The sequence below is a fragment of the Halichoeres trimaculatus genome, unplaced genomic scaffold, assembly GCF_033239565.1.
Source record: "Halichoeres trimaculatus isolate MK-OKI-2021-1 unplaced genomic scaffold, fHalTri1.1 fHalTri1_scaffold_33, whole genome shotgun sequence".
Classification (NCBI taxonomy): Eukaryota; Metazoa; Chordata; class Actinopteri; order Labriformes; family Labridae; genus Halichoeres; species Halichoeres trimaculatus.
The window spans coordinates 434,898-446,360 of NW_027437211.1; the positions used below are offsets into that span (position 1 = coordinate 434,898).

Genomic DNA, 11,463 nt, shown 5'->3' on the forward strand with positions numbered 1-11,463 from the left:
TTAAATAAGAAACAAAATAAACACATGCTTTAATAAATAACTGCATGAGGTCATTTAGAATAATAATACATGTGTCAAATAAATAACCATGGTTACCATGGCAGCGCTCACAGTGGCTGCGGGTAACTGCTCTCCCAGCCAGTGAGTTGAAAACAGACTTATAGACGGCATCAAAATCATGCAAAACAGACATGAACTCCTCCGAATAGGACAGGAGGTCACACAGAGCGTTACTGCTGATTACATTGACTCTCACAACATCCTGACGGACATAGCGAGAACTCCCGGGTCTTTGTGGATCACCATGCCGGCGGAGAGGCGACATAGGCGGCGTTGAGGGACAACGCAGAAGCAGGGCTGCAGGGCCCATGCAGCCACGGAAGCAACCACACAAACCCCAGCTTCCAAGCATTTTTCTCTCGAATGCACAATTCCTTGCCAACAAAATGGATGAACTGAGGCTCCAGGTTGTAGCTAACAACATAGTTAAGGACATCTGCATTATTCTGATCACGGAATCTTGGAGGTGTGTGTTTGTACATTAACAACAACTGGTGTACTGACACGGTGAGTGTGGACAGCCACTGCTCCGCTGAACTGGGATATGTGACTGTTAAATGCAGGTCCATCTACCTTCCCCCAGGAGTGAACGGCGGTGTTTGTGACTGTTGTTTACATCCCACCCGATGCCAATGCTAGCCCGGCTAACGGACTACTCCACAGTAGCATTAGCAAGCAGCAGAGTAGACACCCCGAAGCAGCACACATCATAGCAGGGGACTTCATTCATGTGGACCTTAAAACGGTGCATCCCAAGTTTCATCAGCACGTCAAATGTGACACCAGGGGAACAAATACACTGGACAAGGTGTACTCCATCATCAAGCTGGGCTACAAGGCTAAACAGCTAGCACACCTGGGCCAGTCTGACCACACAGGGGAGCAGCTAACTACTTTCTGGGGGGAACTGCCCCCCCTCAAAAAAGTATATACCTATACGGTGGGCTAGATAAGTATTGAAGTATTGAACGCGTCGCCTTTTTTCTCATTACATTTATTTCCAAAGATGCAATCCAAACGAAATTTCTACCAGATATTGGTATTAACTCAAATAATCCACACATGAAAAGAAATCACAACATTCAGTTCCATAAATATTGATTATGTGGAAGTCAGTACAATAACACAGGAAAAAAGTATTGATCACACCATGGAAAGGCTGTATACTTTGGTAAGGAAATGCACCATACCACCTGAAATGAAGATGTGACGTGGCTGGACCTTCCCGCAGGACAGCTATCCAAAGCACACGGCAAAGTTGACTCTCAAATGGTTTCAAAAAAAGAAAATCAATCTGTTAGAATGGCCTAGTCATTCACATGACTTAAATCCAATCGGTCTTTGTCAGTGACGTCATCTACAAGCCCCTCCCGCCATTTTGGTGGGTAAATGGATGTAAACAATAAAGGTAAACAATAGAGGTAAACAGAGAGGCAGTGGGGAGCTTTACAATTTTTTACAATGTTAAAACTAAAAAAACAAAAGCCAAACGAACTTATACCATATCGAGATAAGCTGACAAAAGATGCCAGGGAAAGATATTTTGAAAAATTGTCAACAATTAACAATATTGATCCTTACACTGCGGTGTTTGTGGATGTGATGTCACTTGACAAAGACCGATTGAACATTTGTGGACAGAACTAAAGAAAAGGGTTCACCAGAGGGCACCAAAGAATATTCCAGATTTAAAGACAATCTGTGCAGAGGAATGGGCCAAAATCCCACCTGAGCAGTTTGGGTCATTAGTTAAAACATACAAGAAGCGTCTGGAAGCTGTCATTGCAAACAAAGGCTTCTCCACTAAGTATTGGGTCTCAGATAGCGTGTTCAATACTTTTTTCCTGTGTTTTCATACTTAATTCACCATAACCATTATTTATGGACCTGAATGTTGTGTTTTCTTTTCATGTGTGGATTATTTGAGTTAATACCAATGTCTGGGAGAAATGCTGTTTGAATTGTATCTTTGGAGATAAATCTGATGAGACCGAGCTGTGGTGATTCCTTGGCTGTGTGGAGTTGTTCCTCCTCTCCCTCCTCCCTCTCTGAAGCTGCTACACGAGGTCCTGGCACACCTGCGCCGCATGAGCAATCAGCCACTTCTGCTCTCAAGCTCTGGCTTGAGTGAAGACCGGTGCCAGAGTATTGAAGCTTCGACCGCGGTACCAGTGCTCAACCTGTCTAAGTATTGCTTGAGATTGTTTGATCTTTTGTATGCCTGCTTACCAGTCCCTAACGCCTGCTCTCCCTCTTCTCCTTTCAGTGCCTCCTCTTCAACCTGCAGCAGCCCTGAAAACATTCACACAGCCTCAACTCTCTGACAAAAGGAACTCTGGATTTGGACTCACCTTTTCATCTACAACTCTCAATAAAAACTCATCTACTGTCTCCACTGCCTCCGCCTGCTTTTGGGTCATTTAAAAACACATCGGTTCCTCTGAACCGTAACACGAGCACTAATTTTCCCCAAAGGACACAGTGAATAGGCCCATCGGTAGAAATTCAAACCATACTGGGCATCTAGGTTTTTGTGGCCTCACTAGTTAAATTATACCTACCTGTTGCCATCACTGGTGTCCTCTTTGGCAGATGCCATCACTGACCCCCCTTGCCTGCATTCCTCTCTTCCAAGTTATCACATACAGGCATTATGTAATAGCTTTGAATAAATTTCGTCAATACAAGTATTTTAAGAATTAATCACTTGGTATCAATAGAATAGAATAGAATAGAAAATACTTTATTTATTCCCGAGGGGAAATTCAGGAGTCACCGCAGCATATAAGAAAACAAAAGTAAGAAAGAGTATAGAAAGTGCAAAAATGTCCATAAGAAATTAGATGACGACATCCCGTCCACCACTCGTCCACCACTCTCCAGCCCAGCCAGTCTCCACCTCCACAGGGTCCAGGACTGAGCCTCCCCAGCAGTCTGTTCAGTCTCTGTCTCCTGGATCCTGTCTGCTCACAGCAGGCGAAGCTCCTCCAATGTGGGGCCGGCGTCCGATGTCAGCTCCGTCAGCCACGTCCGTGAACAGCACGATGCCGCTGGGTTAGCACAGCTAGCTCGTCCATCCCCCGGGGCTAGATCCCACGTTCCCAACAACGATGGATGGAAGGACAGGTCCACGTCGTCACCTCCCAGCTCACATCCGAGAACCAGCACGTCGTCCTCACCTCCTCCTCCTCAGCTCGAGGGAAATCATCAAGCTCTTCACTAGTTAGCATTGACATGCTACAGGCTGCTAACAGCTAATTTCGCATGTAAACAAAGCAGCCATGGTTACATGTAGGATCTCCAGACAAACACAGGAGAAAAGTAGTAAAAAATATCGCCGAAGCCACAAAAAGTTTGGTGTCCGTGACCGACAATGAACCATACAAAGTGATGATCCACTCCAAATACAAAGATGACGAAAAAGAGACAAAGAAATTACAAGAAACTGACAAAGACGAGAGAGCTGCTGCAACAGGCAGCTACTTGGGCAGCGCCTAGCTAGCCTATCAAGTGGCTGTTCCTACACTTCCTCCTAATATTAGACCAACCTGTCGCCTTCCCCTGTCTGTCCTGTTTCTTTCTCTCTCTTCATCTCTTCTTTTTCTCCATCCTCACAACTAAATGACATGAACATGAACTTGTGTGTTCAAGCCCTTGGACTTGAAGTCCGTGAATGCCTGAATATTTACAAGCCTCCTCTTCATACACTGACAAAACTTACCGACTGTCTTTCAACCATTTTGAAATACTTTATTTCTTTGCTACCGAATCTTTTTCCTTCTCCATCCTCTGTTTTCTGTTCTGTGCCCCCATGAGCCTTCTTTTCTGTCAGTCCACCTTTGACTGCCTACCAAAAGGTACTGCTTGCACCTATTGTCCTGCTCCACACACACGCCCTAACGCGGCGGATAGGAGGGGATAAAGGAGCAGAAGGGCGCTGACCAGTGACGTGAATCCGTTATCGATCGTATCATTTACACAAACAGCTGTCAAATACAGAAGATGCCAACTCAAAATAATTCCCCCCCATCGCTTTGGTGCCCCCTTTAGCAAGGCCCCCCTATGCACCGCATATAGTGCATACCCACTCTTTGCGCCACAGTGACCACATGTCCCTGCTCATAATTTGTGCATACACCCCCCTTCAAAAAACTGCCCCTAGCACCAGAAGGAGGATCACAACCTGGCCTGATGATGCCTCTGAGCAGCCACAGGACTGCTTTGAAAGGACTATATGAGCTCATTTTTATTTTTTTTTAGATTAACCAGACACATTACATGTATTTACACTGGGTATTAGTATGGGATTTGATGACTGGAATTTTACCCTGGATCGGATTGGAAAAGAAATCGGTGGTATTGAACATCACTACTGTAGACTCCACTCCCAGTGTTAGGGAAAACTCCCCGACACCAAAGCCACTGTCAGCGAATCCTCACCAGCGACATTGGACAGCAGATCCCCGCTAGTATCAGCCTCAGACCGGGCAGACTGCGGTGAATCCCCTCCAACACCAGCCCCAGACCGGCCAGACCACAGGGGATTCCCTCAGGGGATCCGCTGTGGTTTTAAAACCATAAACACCTGTCTAAAATGACACACTACATGTTTTTACTTAGGAGGCTTGCAGCCAAGTGAAACCATTTTTAACTGTGAGACTATTTGCCCATACCTGGATGACTTTTTTTTGCCAATATTTCATTTTTAATGAAAGGGGAGCACTAGAAGTGACAACTCTAGATGGCAGATTAACGAGGGGGAGAACAGGAGTAAAAGTATCCTGTATAACCACCCCTTTCTCCACCACCTCGCTCACTTTTCTGTAGCATCTAGAAACATGACAATGGCCCTGTTCATTCTAGAGGCCGACTTCACAGACTCATAGCCGATCAGTTTTCCCTGGCTTCCTCCACACACTGCACGGCACTGAAGACACCAGTTTGATGGCATGTCTGTGAGACAGCCTTTCAAACTCTGACACAGCAGCTTCAGCTCCAGGCATTGTGCCAAGTTAGCACACACACCACCCACACCCACACACACTCTCTCACACAACTACTGAACACACACACACACACACACACACACACACACACACACACACACACACACACACAGTCAGTCAGTCAGTCAGTCAGTCAGTCAAGGTCATGGTCACATATCCAGCTTAGCTTAGTCCAGCAGGAAGTAGGACAGATGAAAAAGAAAGAGGGAAGGAAGAGAGGAAAGTAAACAGCAGAGATGCAGGAGGTGACAGATGAAGGAGACAATGAAGGAGGGAAAACACTCACACACACACACACACACACCCACACGCACACACACACACACACACACACACACACACAAACACTCATATATTACATATTACATATTGATGGAAACAGTACATAGCGTGATCCCAGTGTGCGGGTGGTGCCTGTGGAGTTACAGAGTGTTTTTGGAAACTGGGTCATTGTTCCTCCCACTCAGCTTGTCTGATCCACCACACAGCCCAGCTTCCCCTCCTTCTCTCTCTCTCTCTTTCTCCCTCTCTCTCTGAGAGTGACGCCCTGTTTACACGGAGACTCCCGCAACGATTCTTCCTTTGTGTTTTCAAAAGCCACCCGCGTTTACATGTGGACGGCGTGGAAAACGATCCGCGTTCATACGATTCCAGGAGGACAAGTCTCCTCTTCTGTTCTTTCTTTTTCTGCCGTTTTGTTGTGTGAGACGGTTGGCAATCCAACCATAACGCGCATTACCGCCAACTACTGGCTCAACTGGAAATGTGGCTGAGCGCGGAGCCTTCACATTAAACTGCGAGTGCGCATGCGGTGACGTCAGCGTTTCACCCTGAGACGCTCTGCTCTGTGTTTACACGAAGCTGGATGGAGGAGCGGATTCAGATCTTTCCACTCTGGGGAGCGTTTTCAAAAGTTTGCGTTTTCACTGAAAACACAACGTGGTCTCGTCTAAACGGAAGGCCAAAACGCAACGAAATGTTTGCGGAATCGACCTTTTTCGGTGTCGTGTAAACAGGGCCTGAGTCTGGAGCTGAGAGCGAATTGTTCGTAGGTTTTTAAGGGTTTTGTAGGAATTGGTCCTTAGTTTTTTTTATTTCTGTGTGTATGTGCGGTTTTGGTGTTTTGTTTGGGTTAGCTAGGTAGTATTGGTGGTGTGTGTGTGTGTGTGTGTGTGTGTGTGTGTGTGTGTGTGTGTGTGTGTGTGTGTGTTGGGGGGGGGGGGGGGGGGGGGGGGCTGTGGTCATGCACTCTGCACTCAGCTGCAGAGTGTTTTCAGACGAACAGAGGCTCACTGTTTTAAGTGAAATCAGATATGACACCAAGAATGTTTTTGGTGTCATATGGTGGTCTCCTCCACACTGAAAAAAAGGATTTTTCAGGACAGTTATTATTAATTTTGATTGTTGATTAAATTTTACATGGATTTCTTATTCCTATTTGTTTACTTTAAAAAACATAGTATTTTTCAGTGTGCTACTTGATATTTACTTGTATTTTTTAACCTTGTTATAAAACTAAATATGAATGAAATGATGAAGTAAGATTTACTGCGCTAATGTATCCAGTGGTCAACTTCTTAAAAGCAAGTAAACTTTACTTTGCAAACCTGGCAACCTCTTTCAAATCTTGCAACAGTGAAAAACGCGCGACGGAGCACAGTCAGTAACGGCTTTGACCTGACCATCAACGAGAAGTTTTGATCTGAAGAGGTGCACGGAAGCCTACTTTGAGGAGGTTGATGTTCAAGTAAGTGTGTTTTTGTTCGTTAAACTGTATAAATCGCATGCAGCTCTTGTCAGTGTGGAGTTATTAATTCAGGACAAATGTTTACTAGCTGTGTGGGCTTTCAAGAACATGGTCTGTGCTCAAGTGAAAACAATAGCGTTTGTTGCCATATTTCACCAATTAGCTCATTTTAGATGACATATTTCTGCTAAATAGAACTGTAACGCAGCAAAATTGCTCGGCACTCAGCCTGTCTGAGCACCATGAGAGCAGTGAAGGTTTTTATTTACCTCGACCAACAAGTTATCAATTTAGCAGCAAAGCAGCATGTAGCATGGCGTCCAACAGAAGCTAAAATACGAAAACGCTTTAACACGCTCTTTCATGGCTGCGTGGATGATGCGTTAAAAGTTAAAACAGAGTTAAAACGGCCGTACGTCCGGTGGAAAGGAGAGTGGCTTTCTGAAATCCTAAAAATAAATCACCATACATCTATATTCATAACCGGCTGAGAAAAAAACTTCTGCCAATATAATGTAATGTAAACACGGTCTTTTCTTATAAATGTTACTTCTGCCCATTCAAAATAGTTTCTAAAAACTGTGCATTAAGTGTTTTGATCCGTGCTCCGTTGACCAATTTCTGCACGTAAACGCCAGCAGAGGGGTGTCACAGCAACCTGTGTGACCCTTCAACGAGACAAACAGAAGAAAGCTGTGACAATTATGTATTTCTTTATAAGAGTGATGAAACTAAATTTAAATTTGAATCACATTTGTATTGCACATTAGGTATGGCATGTAAAGGACATAGTTAATTATCTCTCTCTCTCTCTCTCTCCTTCTTTATAGATATAAATATAGTTTCAAAAGTAAAAAAAAATCCAGTAACTATTTAGTTTCATTCATCTATGACGTAGCTCAAATAATCATTAATTTATTAGTTACCTGATTACAGCTAAGTATCTGTACTATTTGTCATAGCATATTTCATTTTATCTTTTTTTTTAAAAAAAATTTTCAGTGCGTCTCACTTGTCAAAAAAATTGCCCATCCATGAGTTAATTAACTTTCAGCTTGATTTTGAAATTAGTAATTGGGTGAAGAGTCTTGAAATTGAGGTCTGATAAAATCTATTAATAATAGGAAATGGAGTGTAAAACAAAAATCTGTTAGATCCTAAACTACGTCAACAAGGGTGCTGCATTTTGTAAATATGAGCACGTGTCATGGTTTTAACCAGGAAAAGGTTAGCCATACTACATGTGCATTTTAAAGCCATGACTGTAATTTTAAATATTTCTATTGGCGTTAATCTGGTATTGATACAGCTTGTTCAAGTACAGGATCTGAAAGTTTTAATTTGACATTTATATTTGTACTGTGTTTCTCCTTCCCCCAGCAGCAAGTTTCTGCCGTGGGATGAAACAACAGTGCCTTCTCAAGGAGCAACTTTACCAACTTCCACAAGTTGAACCTGTGGCTTTACAAGTGAGTAAAGAAAATAATGAAAATAATAATAATACAATGTGTGTGTAAACTATTGTGTAAAGCTGGGTACTTTATTAGAGAGTAAATAAAACCATCATCACTAATGTTTATGACAAAATATACTTTTGGTTTGTTTGAAGATTAATGTTGCTTGCAGGAAATTGGCCAGTTAAGCTGACAGTTGGCTTCCTTGTATTTACAGACAATCATTTGTAATTTGAAGTATTGAAAATAAACTGTGAATGACTTTCACTTTTTTAACTTGAGACTCATGTACAGGATGATGCTGTTTTAACTGTTTATGAATTAACGTGTGTACATTCTTCTATTTTAGCAGCAAAATGTTGAAGCTCAACGGGAGGCCATAATCCGCTGCCTGGAGGAATTCCTGGGGGAGTCTTAAGGAGAGCTCATCAAGGACTACATGGTAAATTAAAACATTTTCAGATCACAAAAAAATCAGATGTCACTTAAATAGAATATGGATGGAGATTGTAATCTGTTTTTAAAGTGCTCTGTTGGTCATTATTTAAAATCCCAAATTCAATACCATTAAATCTTATGCTCAATCCTGTAATACAGTAGTTTGCTTTAAGCCAGGTCACAGTGTTAAAATTCATTCAAGGGTTATAAACATCAGCTGTCCAAAATAATAACAAAAAAAACCAACTCATGAATAAATTGAACTGCTAGCCAAAAGGAACATCAGCATTATGCAACCCTTTGAAATAAAATACAGCACCTTTTTTTCCTATCAACAACAAATTGATTTAAAGTTGACAGCTGACATCTATGTTGAATTGGCAGAATAGAAGCTAGTAAGCTTACCAAATGAGATGAGACAAGGGGCTCTAATTTCGTGGCGCAGCGCAGGGGGCGCAAGCCCGGCGCAGGGGGCGCAAGCCTGGCACTATCCTCGGCGCAAGGCGGAGCGCACCCCACGCAGCTGTAATTTAGTGACAGGCGCACATGTGCGCACATGTCATCAAAGCCTCAGAGGCAGGTTTCCAGAGTGTCAGGCACATTTTGATGCAGTAAACAATCACTATTTAATGTAACCGTCTGAACTAGCATATACATTTGTATCTATATTAACTGTCCCGTCACATCTGATGTCAGATTAGAGCCGTTTGTCATAATGGAAAGTTAACCTGACGACAGCTGGAAGTTTGATGCACATCTTACAATTAAACAATAAACAGCCTTAACATCAGATACTGAGTATATATCTGGCTTCTCTCATTTCATTTAATTCAAAAAAAAGAGGGAGAGAAAAGACAAAGAAAAAAAAACAGACAAAATAAATGTGTGTCACTCAGGATTTACCCGTGATTTCCCATATTTCTCTGTTTTAGTCTTTATTTTTAACGTGATCTAAAGAGATGGAGAACATTGTTGTAAGGAGGATGAGGTGGATACACTGGGAGAGTATACAGTATATCACCAAAGGTTCTGCTATTTGGCGATGACAAACCAGGAGTGCAGGTGGATCAAAAGTATTCTGAATGGATAAGCCAGCTGTGTAACTGTCTCTTCATTTTTTACTCCGGATAAAGACAAAGGAACAGATTAAATCTGTCCCGGGAGCTGACCCACAAAGTGACGCGCGTCGTGTCCTCCGAGGCGCCCGGCTGTCCATTGACCTGCTGCAGGCACAGCAGCTCTGACCGTCTCCGCCACCAGCACTCTCTCCGCGGTTCTGGAGATCACTCAGACCAATCAGACGCTGCGCCTCAGTCGCAGGGCATTTAAAGGCGAGGAGAGGCGCTCATTTCATTGGTGAAAACAGCGCTCGGCTGTGTTGAACCCACTCACGGCTTTTCTCCTCCCTCTCTGCCATTTGCGCGGAGGGAGGTGTGGACGCGCAGCTTTGCGCTCCTCTGCGCTCCTCTGCGCCTGGACTGTGCCTCTCTTGGCACTGCAGAATACTTGCAAAGTGCGCCGGTCACGCCCTGTGCGCACGGCGAAGGCCGGCGCAGGGCAGGTGCGCCTGGGCCTGCGCCTGGTCTATGAAATCAGAGCCCAAGGTTACATCATATTTAAAAATCAGGTCATTAATATGACCATTTGAAATCATACAATAGAGTACAATAATGTGTTCAGTTACATACCAAAAACAAAATTCAGAATTCAGAATTTAAAATTCATTTATTGACATTATTTAATTTTTTGCTGATATGATAAAAACTTTAAAATTCTGGCTATACTGTCCATTTTTTTCTTTCCCAATTCAACATTGTGACAATCTAATTTCTGCTAAAGTTACTCCTTTAACCTAACAAGTAACGTGTTCCATGCTCAACAACTGGAATAACAGTGAAATTATGAACCTGAATGAGGATATTCATGTTTTTTACAGGACGACAGCAGGGAAGCTGTGAAAGAGAACCAGGCCAAGCAAGTTTTGAAGATCTGTGTCTTCCACAGAAGTGAGGAACCATCCTATATTGATGTGTCCATTGTTGTCGAAGGAACTGAGGTACTTAATAGATGTCAGAGTGTGAGCAAGGCTTGCCTGCTGCTCATGGGCATCATCTATGCTATGAACTTGAGCTACCCACCAAAAGTAAAATACACTTTTGAAGTGTTTCAGAAGCTCTTTCTTGAGCTTGATGTCCTCAGACCCAAAGTACAATCTTTGCGAAACAAACTTGAAGTGTGAGTGACACTGTTTCTTGGTTTGAAATACAGGTTCAGGTAGTGTATTCAGTAGTGTAAATGTGTTTGAGCTTGTATAGTTTTTTTTTATTATTTTGTTAAATAATGTGTTTTTTTAGCATTAAACCTTCAAACCACAAAAGAAACGACATTGTAATGCTAAAACTAAGAGATTTGTTTACTTTATTACTTAGAATACTCTTCTTTGGGCTGATTACTTTAGATGCTGTATAGCACAGTTCTTCTTGGTTGTAAAGGAATTAATAAATGTCAGCTTTATTTTGAAGTGTTAGTTAAAAAAATGTTTGTGAATTAAAGGCCAAAAAGCAGAAGTGGTTGTTACATTTTTATGCAAAAATAATGGAAAAGACTTGTCCATTCAGAAAATTGGAAAATGATTTCAGAAAAGTTTTGTTTATTCAGTTTTGGAAAATAAAGGTGGTGTCGTTAAAACACAGCTGCTTCATGTTTTGTTTTATTAATCTGTAGTAAATCAAGTATGTCATAGAACAAAGGCATTAAA

At 42.5% G+C, this 11,463-nt stretch overlaps 1 long non-coding RNA gene across 2 annotated transcripts; it reads left to right on the top strand.

The window, feature by feature from the left end:
* The first annotated feature begins 5,731 nt into the window (after window positions 1-5,731).
* Window positions 5,732-11,210, top strand: LOC141786461 (uncharacterized). 2 transcript variants are annotated; one of them, XR_012597773.1, is made up of 5 exons: window positions 5,732-6,114; window positions 6,703-6,813; window positions 8,194-8,282; window positions 8,617-8,709; window positions 10,642-11,210. It is a non-coding gene; the product is annotated as an uncharacterized LOC141786461 (long non-coding RNA). The 2 variants fall into 2 exon arrangements; XR_012597772.1 differs by having other exon boundaries at window positions 5,732-6,110.
* The last annotated feature ends 253 nt before the right edge of the window (window positions 11,211-11,463 follow it).